General features: G+C 43.8%; 1 protein-coding gene across 10 annotated transcripts in view; it reads right to left on the reverse strand.

Annotated features, from left to right (window-relative positions):
- Nucleotides 1–17494, reverse strand: part of Rbm47 (RNA binding motif protein 47) — a 131863-nt gene that overhangs the window by 35001 nt on the left and 79368 nt on the right. The window contains exon 1 of one of the 10 annotated variants that reach the window (XM_021162450.2): nucleotides 2683–3505. The exons of 8 other annotated variants lie outside the window; for them this stretch is intronic. The gene's annotated coding sequence lies outside the window, so the exon portion shown is untranslated. Of the gene's footprint in view, nucleotides 1–1203; nucleotides 1599–2682; nucleotides 3506–17494 lie in introns of those variants that run through there. One more of the 10 variants, XM_029477767.1, reaches the window with a different exon arrangement.

Here is a 17494-nt window from a genome sequence, read left to right on the forward strand (position 1 = left end):
ATCCCAGCACTCAGGAGGCAGAGGCAGGCGGATTTCTGAGTTCGAGGCCAGCCTGGTCTACAAAGTGAGTTCCAGGACAGCCAGGGCTACACAGAGTAAACCCTGTCTCGAAAAACAAAACAAACAAACAAACAAACAAACAAAAAAACAAAAAAAAAAAGAAAGAAAAAAAGAAAGGAAGGAAGGAAGGAAGGAAGGAAGGAAGGAAGGAAGGAAGGAAGGAAGGAAGGAAGAAGAAAGACTACTATTTACTCTCAGGATCTGTGTTTCAGGATCCAAAGGCCTATGTTTCAAAGGCTTGGGAGGCAGTAAGAGGTGGGACCTCACAGGAAATCTTAGGTCATTGCTCAAGAGTGACTAGACAGAGATGTGGGTCCTGGAGCCTGAGTTTTGTACTTCTTTGGTTATGTATGAGGGAAGCAGCTTGGCTCCATCATACACCAAGGTCTGTGTCCTCGCCACAGGACCACAGCAACAATCAATTGCCACTGTAACCTCGAAAAGACCAAGGCAAAACAACCCATTCCTCTTTTTTTTAAAAAAAAAAAAAAAAAAAAAAAAAAAAGAAGGCTGGGCATCACCCAGTAGCCCAGGCTGACCCCAAACTCAGCAATCTTCATGCCTCAGCTTTCTGAGGCTGGAATCACATAGTCTGAGTCACGGCCTCTTTGTCCCTAAATTCTTAAAAAGCCACCTAATTTTGGAAAGTTTTTGAGAAATCAAAGACCCCGTGAAATGATTTGTGAAGCGTGCAGTTTTGTAGTCTACTTCTTGGCTAACGATCCCTAATCAGACAGCTCTTTCTTACTAACATTTTTACAAAAGGGCACATCTCTTTAAGACCAAGAAAATGAATGTATGTTAAAATTTACACCATAGAAATATGAACTAAACAGCCTACTGGATCTTTATGTATAGTTAGTTCATGGGTGGTAGCCATGAGATGGCCACTCCTCACTGCCTTCCTTCATCTTTGCCCAGTGACATCTGACCCTTTTTATAACGTGCACCTTGTACCAGTGAAACCTAAGGCACCAGCTGGTTACTTATTAAACTTGGGTGCCAAAGGCTGACTTGTACAAATGACAGTATTAACTGCCCCGCCTGGCCTGTGTGCAGGAGTGGATCCCGCAATCCTCCTAGCTGTGAATTTCTGTCATATCGGCAAAATTCAGCAACAAATTGCAGCAATTTGAGTCTGACCTCTGATCCGTGTGAACCTCTGAACCTCAGCTTGGAGTTGAGAAACATCGAGATGATGGTTAGTAATTATTCTCCCAAGCCAGGTAAATAGTTAACACTGCGGCCGTTGCTCCGCCCGAAAGCACAATCTGCAGACATCAGTGAGATTGAGAGACCAGTCATTGAAGGTGCCATTGAGAGCAAACTTCAGGAAGGAAAAAAAGACACTTTGGACACATCTAGTAAAAGCAGGATATTTCAGGATGAAAACTAAGAAGAGGGGAAGGGTGCCGGAGAGAAGGCTTAGTCAGTAAAGCATTCACTGGGCCAACCTGACAACCTGGCTGGATCCCCACAGCCAGGTAAAGGCCGGAGAGAACCAACTCCACACAAGTTGTTCTCAGACCTATACAGTACACTGTGGCATGAACACACACAAACACACACACACACACACACACCACATAAGCGGGCATACACCTTTAATATCTGGTGATAATCACAGTAACATTCTCTTTACAAATCAGATAAAAAATAATACTAAATGCTTTTTGATGTAATGTTTTTATCCAACTGTACCATATCTCAGCCCTTAAATAAATGTCCAGTCTATTCTGTTACAGAATACAAACCCACGCTGAGCCATTTTCGGAACAAAGCAGAAAACTAGTTACAGACATTACAGGCATGTTTTACCTTTGACACTGACAAGAGAATGCTCAGGTGAGTAGCTGTGAGAGCCAGCTGACACTACAGGCTGACGACGCACGGACTGACAGACGCGTCTAACGCTCTGTGCCCACACTGACTGATGGCAGCCATCTCCCACCATGATGAAGGAGGGCTCCTGAGACAGGGAGATGCTCCACTTGATGTTCAGCTTCTACTTCGAATGCTATGCAAATCGCTTCATTTTTAAGTAGATAGGTGAGAAAGACACTGGTTGTTGTGGTTAATATTAGAACAGAGTGTGGAAAGTGGACCTAAAAAGTATTATAGTTAAAGTCAAGAGCATAGTGCCTGTGGTTAAATCCATTTCCTAATTGTCGGTTTGAAAAAGAATGTCTCAAAGTAGAGTACCCAAGAGGAAATACCAAGGCTCCAGTTTCACGTATCATCAGACTGCTGATTCCTAATTTATTTTCGTTATCACATTTTCTTCTCTAAAGACTGCTTTTGCGACACCATAGACAAATCCTTGCTTATACTGTATCGCTTAAATGTAAAGACCTAGAGTTTTTCAAGTAAACGCAGCGGAAAGCTGTAAGACTAAGCAACGTCTTTAAAAAAAAAAAAAAAAAAAAAACAAAACTCTACCCATTACTAGAGAACTGGAGGCAAGGTAAGTAGAGAAGTGTTTAAAATTCTCAAGAACTTATAGACGTATACACCACTTTTAATTAAAACAAAAAACCAAAACAGATGGACCGGCGCTTAATGCCTTAACCAAACACAACCATCTTCTCCACACCTCAATGAAAATAAATAAGATTTCCCTACCTTTCCAGGCTTCGATCTGGATGCACAGGCTAATTGCGACCACAGCCCAGCTTGGCTTCAGCAACCTTTGCCCCTAACCCCAGGAACAGCGTGACTCTGCCCTACGTGGCTCCTGGCTCGGCATTGGCCAATGGCTTTGAGCCTTGGGAGTCATTTGCTAAGGACACCTGGAATGAATTTGAAGGCGTGGCTCAGAAAGCAGGGAGGGGCCACAGCTGTCCTGGGGAATGCTTAGTAGCCTTACAAAGATTTTAGTGCAAAGCCTATTCTAATAGATGACTGGGGAAGCCCCAAGAAGACACTGCATTGCATAGAAAGGAAATCTGACAGAAATATTTTAATCATGGCTAAAATGAAATGAGTGGTTTTCTTACCAATCATCTCAGAGAATCATGTGGGTGCCCACTGCTCTTTAACCACTGCTTAATAGAAATAGGAAATGTAGTAATTCTTACTTCATGTGAGATGCTGTGGGGGTTAAATAAACACATGTAAGTGAGCACAAAGTTTTCTGGCAAGTAGAAAATACTAAAAAGTGACACTGTGAGACATCATTACACACTGTGAGTTATTAGATAGGGTGACAGTTCTAATCCCAGAATTTGGGAGACTGCACTCGGAGGTTCAACAGTTCAAGGCCAGTCTAATCTACCTAGTAAAACTGCCTCAAAAGTCTTAAAGAAAAGTAAGACGTTGCCACGATTTCTTGGAAATGCTGAATTTTTAGAAAATGTTACTTTCCCCGAGTTGTATCTAGGCTAGATAACTTGAATTACAGGGCACACTCTCACCTAAACACTACCAAAACCCAAAAAATTTTTAAAAGATTTATTTATTTTTACGTATACTGTAAATACACTGTAGCTATCCTCAAACACACCAGAAGAGGGCATTGGATTCCCATTACAGATGGCTGTGAGTCACTATGTGGTTGTTGGGAATTGAACTCAGGACCTCTGGAAGAGCAGTCAGTGCTCTTAACCGCCGAGCCATTTCTCCAGCTCCCCCCAAACCAAATTTATAAATATGATAAAAATAGGCAAAAATCCCATGTGAGCATGTTTATTCATTTGAAGCTGAAATAGATTCACCTGTTAGAAGCAGAGACAAGTAGTGGGCGGCACAGGCAGAGAGTTTGGTAAAACGAGCGTCATGGTACTAAAGACAACGCATCAGGAAGATTCATAGCACTTTGGGGTAAACCCACTCCATCTCTCACCTGAGGCGGACCCTCAGCCAAGATGGCTCTGCAAGTAAGAGTTAGGAAATCAGAGGAATCAGAAGAGGGGGAAGAGAAACTGAGGTGTGTGTGTGTGTGAAGGGGGGGGTCTTCACACCACGTGATACCCAGTACTCTCTGAATGAGTGTGGAAGTGAGCTTCAAAGCCTAAAGAGAAATGAAAACCTGTCAGCCCTACTAAGGTAACATTTCAGGCTGGAGCACAGAGCAGTGGTTGTGTGTGTGCCTACTATGTTCAAGCCCTGGGTTGAACCCCAAGATGGGAATAGGGAAGCCAGGTTTGCTGATGATGCACCTCGGCAATCCCAGTGCTGGTTAGGAGTTCAAGGTCATCTTTAACTACATAGCCAGTTCAAGGCCAGCCTGAGGCACACAAGGGCGTATCCCAAAATACCAACAAACCAACAGACAACATTGTGTTTTCCCTTGGTTCATGTCACTGAATTATATGATTTTTAGACTGTCAAAAGGCCAGAGAGGCAAGTGTGTTTCCAGTCTTCTATCCATATTTTATAAAAGGTTTTATTGCTTCTAAATAAAGTGCTCAATACTAAGAAATATTAGTGACTTAATAAAGACTAGAAATAAAAAAAAAATCTAAGATTGTAAATTGTTAAATATTACATGAAACCAAACTCTTAGGCTAATTGAAGCAAAACTAAAAGAATCCATAGTGTGTAAGCCAGTATTTTAAAAATTATATATTTTAAGCTAGAGGGGTGGGTGTGGTGGTGCACACCTTTAGTCTCAGCACTTGGGAGGCAGAGGCAGGCAGATCTGAGTTTGAGGCCAGCCTGATCTATATATAATTTTTTAAGGGCAAATTTAAATTCCTTAATTTAACAGGACCCAGTAACATTTTTAAAAACTATGTGTTTATTAGGGTGTCCATGTGTCTCAGTGAGCATGGGATCAGTGAGCTTATTTATTTCACCAGGTGGGCTCCCGGAATCAAACGCAGGTTAGCAGGTTTGGGGGTGGAACCTTTCCCTGCTGAGCGCTCTTCTCTGGCCCAGAAGGTAAGCACACATACTTGCTATTCTTGGAGAGAAGACCAGGGTTAAGTTCTCCGAATCCACATGGAGGTTCACCCTCCATACCCTGAGCTTCAGAAGATCTGATGCCCCCTTCTGGCTCCTGTGGGCACTGCAAGCACGGGGTGCAAAAGACATACATGCAGGCAAAACAGCCATGCATGTAAATGAGAATACAGCTTTAAAAAATAAGTATAAGAAAAAAATTCCTGTCTACAGCATGTTTTGAGCATTAGTATTTTAGGTCTGGGGGGTTTTCGTAAGAATGTGTGTACATATGTGAGTAAATGAAAATGCTCTTCTAATAAACGCTGTTCTAAAGCACCGGAGGGTGGTGAGTTTCAGGATAGGGTAAGGCCTGAGTGTAGGGGCCTTCAAGGGGAGGGGTGTAGAAGCGCTTAGTCCGCATGTGCAGAGCCCTGGCTTTAAAAAAACAGAAGAGTTGGGAGCTAAGAGCAACGAGCTTTCCACACAAGACTTAAAAGCAGTAATTATGATGACAATTATAGCCTGCCTTCAACGTGAAAATAAGTGAAATCTTCATGCTGTGGCTTTGAAAAAAGTTGGCCTTAATAAACTCAAACAATAAAGAAACAAACAAACAAAAAACCCAAAAAAACAATCAACCAACCAACCAAAAAACCCCAGGAAAACAAAAAACAACCAACCCAGATGGTTCCCTCCCTTGCTCACATAGTCATTTTCCCCAACTCCTAGCACCCCCTTCTGTGAGCATACAAATGTGACTTAAGCCACTCCAGATCCAATTGGCTTGCAGCAAGTAGCTAAACCCTGTCTGAAGAACCGGTCCTCAGTCTTCACAAAGCTCCTTTGTTTCAGAGTCCCAGGTGGCTGCTCTAAAGAGAGGCAGAAGGTACCAGGGAAGTATGGAAGGCCTAAGGTAGACGTGGTTGTATAAAAGAAAGAAACAAACCCGAGACTAGTCTGGGGAAGGAAGGCGTAGACATTATGAAATCAATCATATCAGCTATTTTTACTTACTTTGGGTGTTTAAAATTTTATTATGGGGTGTATGTGTATGATAATTGAGGGAGGGTTTGAGCCATGTAGGGACAGAGATGAGAGGACATATTTGTTGAGTCTATTCTCTGTTGGTATTTGTGTGGGTCCTGGGGGATTGAACTTGGGTCAGCAGGCTTGGGTGGCAAGGATTTTACACTTTGTGGTTTTCCTGAGCCTGGGTCTAATATATATAGCCAAAGCTGGCTTTGGGCTTGCTTTGTACCGGAAGATGACCTTGAACTCCTGATCCTCCTCTCTCTGGGATATGGGTGCTGGAATTTGGGTGTGAACCACACTGTCCAGTTGCCAGTGTGAACTGTCATGATCATGGGGCATTTTTCATGCCAGACAAGCACTCTACTACTGAGCTGGGTTCCCAGCCCTTCATAGACTGTTTTATTTATTTAATGTATTTGAGCACATCATTGCTTTCTTCAGACACTCCAGAAGAAAGCATCAGATCATCTACAGATGGTTGTGAGCCACCATGTGGTTGCTGGGAATTGAACTTAGGACCTCTGGAAGAGCAGTCGGTGCTCTAACTGCTTGAGCCATCTCTCCAGCCCCCATAGATATTCTAAATACAGGGGAAATCTGATCAGGCCAAATGAAACCTTACTAAGGTAGTATTATTTTTAAACTTTAATTCATCTATAAGTTAAAATAGAACCACAATGTAAAGACCATGCCACTATGTATTTGCTTTTATATATAATAGTAATATACTGCTTCTAGAAATACATTTGATAATACTTAATTATTTGCGGCGGGGGAGGGAGGGAGGGCCTAAATGAGTGGAGATCAGGGGACAACTTGCATTAGTCGGCTCTTCCTTCCACCACGAGGTCTCCAGGGATCGGAGTCATGTCATCAGGCTTGGTGGCAAGTGCTCTTATCCTCTGAGCCACCTCAGCTACTCATTCCGTACTATTCGGAATTCCAAAAGCTTTGCTGTAACTACGGTTTGCATCAGTGCATGACTAAGATATGAGAGAAAGAAACTGTTCCTATGCATGCGTGCATGCACACACAGCATTGAAGTATTAGCCTGTACCAAACTGGCTTGGAAGCCACATAGCCAGGTTAATAGTGGTAGCAACAGCTGGCCATGAACCTAATTACATCCCACTGGAAAGGAGACAGGATATACAGAAGTTCCCACAGACCTGAGCGAGCAGTTAGACTGTCAAATACCCCAGTATAGCACTCAGCATAGAATACAGTATATATCGGAGCAAAGTATAAATAAAGTTGGAGATATTTCATCTTAAAATTTAAAAATGGAGCCAGGAGTTAGTCCAGTGGCATAGTGTTTGCATACCTTGATCAAAACACTGGTTTAGATCTTCAGCACACCAAACAGACAAGAACACGGGGGAGCTTTGACCTCATCACACTGGGTGATGTGATGTGGATGGATGAACAACAAAGCCTAAGCTAAAGTGTCAGACCCTGTTTCAAAAAACAAAAACAAACAAACAAACAAAAAACCAACAATAGCCTAGGGGTGGTGGCACACACCTTTAATCTCAGCACTTGAGAAGCAGAGGCAGGAGGATCTCTGTAAGTTCCAGGCTAGCCTGGTCTACAGAGTTCCAGGACAGCCAGGGCTGTTACACAGAGAAACCTTGTCTTGAAAAAAACCAACCAACCAACAACAACAAAATAATACAAACCCAAAAAGTAACCTGAAGCATATAATTAATGTGAATGTGTCACATGCATTTATCTTCTCATGGAATATACTATTCATCTAAGCTTGCTAAGATTTTTTTCAACATTTATTTATTTATTTTTATGTATGTGAGTACACTGTAGCTGTACAGATGGATGGTTGTGAGCCTTCATGTGGCTGTTGGGAGTTGGGACTTGCATTTTTAGGACCTCTGCTCGCTCTGGCCAACCATTAAGATTTCTAAGATTTATTTACCTCACAAATACTTGCTGTTTACATAGTAGTAGTTATCTAATGTGAACCTAGGGGAGGCAGAAGCCACCTTATACAGCAGAAGGCAGAGATATGTGATATTGGGAGATGAAATCCAGGAGGCTGCAGAGATAGCTCAGAAAGAGCGAGCGCTCTGCCCTTGCAGAAGGCCGGAGTTCAGTCCCCAGCATCCGCTTTTAAGTATTTACTCTGAGTTTAGTCTTTCAGAACATTAATCCCACCCTCAAAGCCAAAATCCATCTTATGCATTTACCAGGATTCAGGGACCTGATGGCTTTTTTAACTTACGAGTGAATTCTTTTGCTCGCTATTGGGCTTTTGAGACAGGGGTATACTCTATGTCCCCCAGGCTGGCAGCAAACTCATCAATTCCCTGTCATATCTCCCTGAGTGGCAGGATTATATGTGCACATACGAAACCCAGGCACATTTTAATTTTAAAGGAGGCTATCCGAAGGTTTTATAATAAGGAATAATCCAGATACCTTTTTTCCTTGCTGTAATATTACAGCCATTGTTTGGCTGCAGGGTGAGAATAAAATTGTCTGGATTTCTAAGCAATTCCCTGAAAGCACAAGATAGCTCCAGCACACACCCTCACTCAAAGGGGCTTCCACGCCATCTGCCTGTCGAGTTCAGAAGGGCATTAGCATCCAGCTCAGAAAGGGAACTCCGAGCACCAGTCTTAAATTAGATTTTTTTTTATTGTACCATTTTCATAATTTATGGACCTTGCCCTTAGCTTGTTTCAGATTTGTTTAGGAAAATCCGCCTCCTGCTCTGTGCCATTAGCGTTCCGCTATGGATGAGCGACTGAATAAGCCAAGATCTCTGCCAAGGTCCTTAGCCACCTGCCAGGCTGCAGCTGGAAGAGTGTCTCAGTCAGGAGATAGATAAATGGACATCAGGGAGGGTGACAGAGATGTGGAAACCAATGGAACATGACTCCAGACTCGGTTGTTACCTGTGGAGCCACAGAGAGATGGCTCAGCAGGTAGGACCACTTGATGTCCCCCCCCCCCCGTTCCCTGCCCCCTCCCCCAAGTTCAGTTCCTGCATCAAGCAGTCCACAAGCCCCTGAGACTCCAGCTCCAGATCTGACAACCTCATCTGGCAGCCTCAGACGGCCTTAACCAGCCAGAGTCCTGCTCTGGCCGCCTGCAGCCACGCCTCCCTCGCCATTTTGCCATTGCGGACTCTCCCTCCAGAACCATAAGCAGTAATAAACTCTTCCTTTGTAATAAAGTTGCCTTTGGTTGTGATATTTTATCATCACAACTAAAAGTAACTCACACAAGCAGGCACATCAAGAGTGCAAGGTCGTCATAAGCCTGGTGAGACCACTGTGTCTCAAACCAAAGACTGGAAAGATGGTTGAGTGGTTAAAAGATGCTGGCAATGGTAGAAGACATTTGTCCCTGAGAAGCCATATGTTGGAAGGAATAAACGGAGACTTTCAGGTTATCCTCTAACCTCCACACACACACACACACACAATTTTTTAAAAATTCGAAGTCAAACCAATTTTCAAAACCATTATGTACCGTGACCAAGCATAACTTATCCCACGGGCTTACCACATGAAAATCAACAGCGAAACACACACTTTTTTTTTTTTTTTTTTGCTTTTCGAGACAGGGTTTCTCTGTGTAGCCCTGGCTGTCCTGGAGCTCACTTCGAAACACACACTATTAACAAAGACAGCACAACACTATTACTAAAATCATTGTGGAAATACATGACAAAATCAAGAAACTTTCATAATTCCAATAATCAGCAAATAAAGCAGAAGAAGCGTCTCCCACCTGATTTTCTTTTAACTTATCAAACAAAAACCAATAAAATCTTACAACAAACCATTTAACTGTAAAAGATTTACCACCTCCCCTCCCCCAGACTGGAAACAAGGAAAAAATGCATTTTTTCCCCCAATGCTGTACTGGAGGTTCCAACCAAGGCAAGTAGGCAAAGAAAAGTGATGCAGGTTATCCACACAGGAACTAGATCGAGACGACATGCTCAACATGGAGAAAACTGTGCACGACACTGCAGGATGCAGCCCACACAGCACAGCCCCCACTGCATGTGCACACACTTAGTAAACAATCTACAGTAAGAAATTACAATAGCCAAGCGATCGAAGGGGAGAAACATCTCCTGCAAGCTGTCCTCTGACCTCCAAGCAAACAAGGTGACGTGTACCTTCCCCATAAATACAAACGGAGAAAAACTGTGGGCTGGAGTTGTGTTGAAGGCAAAATGAAACAAAACAAAAACAAACAAATCCCCAAATAATAGACAGACCATAAAATGAGAGAAAAGATTTGTAAAGCACATTTCTGCTAATAGCTTCTATCTAGAATATGTAAAGAGCTACCACAAATTAGTAACAAAAACTGGACTTAAAAATAGATGAAGAGGGGCTGGTGAGATGGCTCAGTGGGTAAGAGCACCCTACTGCTCTTCCGAAGGTCCAGAGTTCAAATCCCAGCAACCACATGGTGGCTCACAACCATCCGTAACGAGATCTGGCGCCCTCTTCTGGAGTGTCTGAAGACAGCTACAGTGTACTTACATATAATAAATAAATAAATCTTTAAAAAAAAAATAGATGAAGAAACTGAATAGACATTTCTCCAAAGACTCATCCATGGCCAGGAAGCACATGAAGCTGGTAAGCACATGTGGTCATCAGGAAAAATGCACGGCGAGATCCCAGTGCAAGTCACTCCACAGTCACGGGAATGGCTACCCTCAAAAGACAAAACAGGCCTCAGTGAGAGAGGAAGCGCCTAGACCTGCAGTGGCTGATATGCCTGTGTGTGTGTGTGTGTGTGTGTGTGTGTGTGNGNGNGAGAGAGAGAGAGAGAGAGAGAGAGAGAGAGAGAGAGAGAGAGAGAGAGATGGGGGGCTCCCTCTTCTCAAAGGGGGAACTGGAAGGAGAGCAGGGGCTGATATTCAGGATGTAAAGGGGAATTAATTAATTAATTAATTAATTAAAAAAAGACAAAACAACGTATGTTAAAAGAGACAAGAAATCAGAACCTGCCCACACTGCCACTGGAACTGTCTGATGGTGCAGTCATTCAAGCTGCTGACAGCTCCTTCAAATTCTGAAAAGACAGTTACCACATGGTTCAGAAACTCCACCATAAATATATGTCCAAGAGCTAGAGAGCCATGACTTCATGAACAGGGTTTGGGTAGACAGCCCTGTGGATACAGTGCTTGTGAAAGCATGATGTCCTAAGTTCGGATCCTCGACACCCTCGCAGGAGCCTGACACGGCATACAGATCTAGGCAGGCCAACTGTGGGGTGGGACGTTCCCTGTCCAGCCCGTCTAACAGAAATGGAAAAGTCCAGGTTCCACCAGAAAGAGAGAATGTCTCAAAATAAGGCAGAGAGTGAGGGGCAGATAGCAATGTTGACTTCTGACCTCTGCACACACATACGTGTGTATATATATATATATATATATGTTGTTGCTGTTTTTAGAGACAGGGGTCCTGGAACTCACTCTGTAGACCAGGCTGGCCTCGAACTCAGAAATTCTCCTGCCTCTGCCTCCCAAGTGCTAGGACTAAAGGTGTGCGCCACCACCACCTGGCACACATGGATCTTGAGAATACTCTTCCAGGGCTGCAGAGATGTTTCATTGTTTTTTAAACTTATCAAACAAAAAAAGCAATAAAATCTTACAACCAATCATTTAATTGTAAAAGATTTACCACCTCCTCTCCCCCAGATCGGAAACAACGTTCACTGTTTCAGAGCAGTGGTTGCTTTCCCTGAGGATCTCAGGTCAGTTCCCAGCACCCACATCCAGCAGTGGCTCCATCTCTTATAACTCCAGCTGCCGGTGATTCAACGCCCTCTCTGACTGCCATGCTCCTAGCCCCGTGCCCCTGTGCAATGATCAAATTATTCCAGGTAAATAGAAAACTAAAAATAAATATTTTGGGAGTAGATAGGGAGGTGGGAAGAAGCTGAGGGGATATGGGGGAGGGGAAAGAATATGATCAATATATTGTACTTTAGAAAAAATTTAATAAAGTTTTAAAAAATGTCTGTAATTTAATATTATTATTATTGCTACTATTTATTTGTTCACTTTACATCCCACTCACTGCCCCCCTCCCACTCACCCCCCTCCCACAATCCTTCCCCCTACTCCCCTTCTCCTCTGAGCAGGTATCCCCCTCCCCCATAAATAAGTGAAAGAAGACATCATGATATAAATCCACATTGTAAGCATCCATACATCTATGAAACATGTTTATGAGCCAGCAGGTAGACGGGCGAGAAAGCAGAAGCAGCTGGTAATGGACACCGGGCATTTTCAAGGTGTCAACCATGCCCTGGTGGTTACACAGCCATGGGGACTTACGAAAGCACCCTGAAAGCCCACATTAAATAGGTGCACCATGTCCTGGTAAAACTGTCACTTTAAAAAGTTGTAAAATCAACTTGAGCAAGTCGGAGAAAAGATGGCAGACTCGACTGATCACCCATGCTCCAAAGGGAGGGCGCTTTTCAGGGCTGCCTCCGGACTTCCTCCTCCCACCCACCCCTTTCAGTTCTTTTCTTAAGGAATAAAACTTTCCGCATTCGGCTCTGTGAGCTGGAAGGCTCAGGTTGTTTCTCCTCCCATCTCATTTCACACTCAAACATTTATAAGGAAATGCTTACCATGTAGAAGAACACCAGAGACTTCTCCATTCTGACACTATTTTTAGGTCTGGGTGAATGGCTAAGTGTCCCAGCCCTGTCATTCTCACACTGAATAGAAGTGCAACAAAAGGCTTTCTCTGGTCCATGTCTGCTCAGCAGCCACTGTGTGACTGTCCCCTCACAGTATCTGTGCCCATGTGCACGTGCTGAGGGTGGGAGTGGGAGCCCAGGGCCAGGGCACTGATACAGTAATTAGCCTCTTGTCTGAGCCTCACTCAGCAGCCACCTGCCTCACCCTTCCAGCTATTCCTCGGTCATACCGACACTGCTCTCTGATATTGGCAAGAGACCACCTACACACAGCAAGCTTATGACTAAGCCTCAGAAAGAAAACAGGCTCTGGAGTATGGTAGACAGTGAATTCAAACCCTAACCCCATCCCTTGCAACTTAGCTACCTTGGGCAAACTTCTGATGTCAGATCTATCCAACAAAGATCACACAAGCCCCCCAACAATTCTAGAGTTACTGATACGAGCTGGATACTGAGGGCATACCCCTGAACCACACATACACTCACCGACTGCTTGGAGACAGGAAGATGTGACCAAGTAGTGAGGATGAAGACCCCATGACATCACAGAGGAAACACTGGCTCTCCCGAGGAGATGAGAGGCCTCAATGTGTCCACAGGATGCCTTTGGTTGACACCTAATAACTAACCCTCCTTCATGGGCTTCGAGGTGACAGCCATACAGAACTACACTCAGCACAAGCTTACAATGGACTAGACTATACAAGGACGGGTCCTCACTAATTACACTGCTAGGCACAATAGATTGGTCACTGCTGGAGGTTTGTTGTTGTTTGGTTAGGTTTTTGAGACAGGAGCACGAGTAGCTCAGGCTGGCCTAAATTTGCCACCCACATGCTGGGATTACGCTTGCCGCTGCTAAAAGGTCTTCTTCTGCATTCAGAGGGAATCCGTGGGTAACCTAGATGATACTGGTTTCTTGGTTCCTGACCAGGTTTCTCCAGTCTGCTCATTTCAAGAGAGATATTCACAAATGGGTTTTCCCCCCAGGTGAGAAGAGGAAATGATAGTTTCTCAGGAGAGATGAGTCAAATACTCTTGTCCTCAGAGCAAATCCTTCACTTACTCAAGGGAAGACACAGAGTCTCTCCTTAAAGATGCTTAGCTGTATACACAGGATCCTGGAGCCAGCACTGTCAGGATAGGACAAGGACCAAGGTGGCACATGATAACCAGAGGTCAACAGCACCTGCACAGAGGAACCTGAGGGGGCAGCTTACACCTGCTATTTCCCCCACCTCCAAGCCCCCAGCCTTCTTCCCATTCCTGGAAGCCACAAACACTCTCAACGTGTACAGAACCAAGCAAGCAAACATGCATGCACATGTTCTGGAAACAGACAAACATTGGCCTGATGCACTCTGCTTACCCACAAACCAAGGCAGCAGGAGAGCAAGTGTCAAGTTATCATCCAGCCTTATTGACCCGGGTTGGTGTGTTGGTTTATTTTTTCTGGTTGCTGTGACCAAATAACATGTGACAAGAAGCTACTTAAGGGAGGGAAGATTTATGTGGGTTCACAGTTTGAGACTACACACACACACACACACACACACACACACAAATGAAATGTAATAAAATTCTTTTAAAAAGAAAAATAAGGCTTCATTCATGTAAGTATTGGCTAGTTTATAAAAGGAATTCTAGAAAGTACCTTCAAATCTCTGCTAAGCTAGTTTTACTTAGTCTAGTAATATACAATGAGCTGGGGCCACAAAAATCAAAAGTGAACACTATTCATCATATCCCAGGATACAAGTTCCCTAAAATGGATGAGGATGCTGAGACCGCCCGCAAGCCGGAGCTTCCTTTCATGATTCGTAGCCAGCAAGCCGCTCACGGCAGCTCACAGCTGGCTGTAGCTCCAGCTCCAGGAATCTGACAACCTCTTTGGGCCACTCAGGGCACCTACACGCACAGGCTCAAACACACACGTGTGTAATTAAATATAAAGTCTTTTTAAAAAAGTTTTTTTTTTTTTTAATCTTTTAAAAGACTCAACAGTCACATAAGAATCCCATGAGGCTCAGCGGCGGCAGTGACCTTTTTTTTTTTCAGTCATTTAGCTCTTCCTCTCCAGGGACAACGTGCACTTTCAGATTTTCTCATTACTCAGCCACAAAATCGCCACCACCTGCTACACACATGCACACCGGGGGTGACTTAGGTTACCCCCTTCTCTCCACCCTGACCCCCTGCTTCCTTCAACTTAGTTTTCATCTGTACAATCTTCAGCACGTAAATGGTTGAAGGAAAAGCCCCGATGGTGCACGGGTCAGCTCACCACACCCCGTTTACACCAAGGTCACACGCATTTTACAGGTGTTCCGATACCGCGGGAGGCTACGTCGTCTGCCTCGCATATTGGGTTACAGAGGTGAACTCGCCATGTTGGGCACACCACCTGTTGTACCCTAACCACGCGGACACATTTCCCACGGCAAATCTGATATGTCCTTGCTGCTTTGTCCAGAGAAAGGAGTACAGAACTTCACTGGATGAATCAAGCCAGCTCTGAATTGAGGGGAAGCCAAGCCCGAGGAGGAAGTGAACGGAACCCCACCCCCAACCCCGCCCCCTGCATTGCTAAGAAATGTTTGACCCAGGTAAGGCCTTGCTTCTCCAAGTGGCTGGCTGGCTGGTGGAGAGAGTAGAGAGTAGAGAGTAGAGAGAAGCCAATGGCTGCACCTGAGTAAGAACCTCCGATGGCCCAGACCTTGACAAGGGTTGGATCTGGACACACGTTTGATCATAGATTTGGAGCCAGTGACTAATATCTAGGATTTCCCCCTTCTTCTCATCAATTTTTGAAATATGAACTATAAATAACTAGAAACCAGGGAGGAAAGAGTAAAAATAATACAGTAACGTGGCTCTTTCTAGGATGGGGGAGTCTTTCCCCAAAGGTGGTCACAGACCTAAGGTCACGGACCTAAGGCTGGTGCTCGGGGTTATGGGTGCTGTGAGAAGGGAAAACATTCTTCTAAAGGTGGATGAGATGGGGCTTACTCGGTGAGCAGTGACTTACCGGTCTGCCTTTGCAGGAAGGGAGAGCCCAGGGCAGTAGTGAATAATAGTATCAGCCTAGAAGAGCTAAAGAGAATTTGGGGATTTGAATATTCCCACCAGTGAGCTACAACTAGATGGTCAAAAGTCTTCCCCCTGGGTGGGAGAGATGACTCAGCAGTTAAGAGGACGAGCTGTTCTTCCAGAAGACCCAAGTTCGATTTCCGGCACCCACCTGACAGTTCACAACCATCTATAATTTGTTCTAGGGGTCCTGATACCTTCTTCTTACTTCCAAGGGGACAGACATGCATGTGGTCCAGACATACAGGCAGGCAAAACATCCATGCAAATAAAATAAATCAATGCTACAATAATAATGATAATAAAATTCCACCTAGAGTCACAAATCTCCCCTATCCTTTAGCTTGGTGCTTACTGACTGTCTTATAGGTTTACAAGCAGGAGTATTTTAATAATGCTGGAAATTTTACTTAAATAATATGTATGGGGCTGGAGAGATGGCTCAGTGGTTAAGAGCACTGACTGCTCTTCCAAAGGTCCTGAGTTCAAATCCCAGCAACCACATGGTGGCTTACAACCACCTGTAATGAGATCTGATGCTCCCTTCTGGTGTGTCTGAAGACAGCTACAGTGTACTTACATATAATAATAAATAAATAAATCTTAAAAAAAAAAAAGAAATAGCTCACTTTAAAAAAATGTATGTATGTATGTATACGTATGTGAATATACTGGAAATTGTGTTAGCCATAGACAAAAGACAAAATGAAGTGTTCTCTCTCTAAGATGGTCTTTGATTTTGCATTGTCTTTATAACACCCCCATAATGAGTTCTCGGGTCAAGCACTGGCAGTCTTTCTCACTTAATTTCATTTTTTTTTTTTTTTATATGTAAGGGTGTTGTGCCTACATGTGTGTCTGTGCACCACTTTCCTGCCTGGTGTCCAGAGGTCAAAAGTAGGTGTCAAGATACCTCTAATCTGGTTTTCAGCTGCCATATGGGTGCTGGGGTTAAACCAGGATTCTTTGCTCTTAGCTGTTGAAGCCATCTCTCCAGCCCTCATTTTTAAGGTTTTGACATTCACTGCCTCACGTCCCACTGTCCATACAGTGTCTACATGTGCAAGGTGGCAAGACATAGAGAAAAAACAAACAAACAAACAAACAAACAAACAAACTGAACTCATCTGTGGTGGGAAATAGGTTATTTGTGGCAAGTTTCTTCCTTCAGTTGTAACCTACACGTTTTTCTTAGCGAATTAGACTGTTTACACTCCCTCCTCTGCTTCACTCCCTCCAATTTTGTGATTAGGTCTTGGCAGAAACCAAACTGGGTGGGAAGTCAGATTGGGCGGAGCGTGGTGGTACAAGCCAGTGCTTGGGCAGAAGAGGTGGGCAGGTTCCTCTGGGTTGGAGGTTAGCCTGATCTACAAAGAGAGTCTAGACCACCCAGGACTCCATGGTGAGACCTTGTCTCAAAATAAAACAAAACTGACAGAAACAAACAAATAAATCAAACCCATAACAAATTAATAGGATTAGATTACTAAATGAGTTGTTTTGAAAATCTCCCCCACCCAAAATATTGAGATTCATTTAACTGGTACACATTTCACTCAAATCCTTAATCTTTTAAGATTGATTTATTTTTATTTTCTGTGTCTGTGTGGGTGCCTATGACTATCACTTGTGTGCCTATTATCCACAGATGGATATCATTATATCCCCTGAAACAAAGATTTGTGAGCCACCATGTGGATGGTGGGAATCA

Source organism: Mus caroli, chromosome 5 (genome assembly GCF_900094665.2).
Source record: "Mus caroli chromosome 5, CAROLI_EIJ_v1.1, whole genome shotgun sequence".
NCBI lineage: Eukaryota > Metazoa > Chordata > Mammalia > Rodentia > Muridae > Mus > Mus caroli.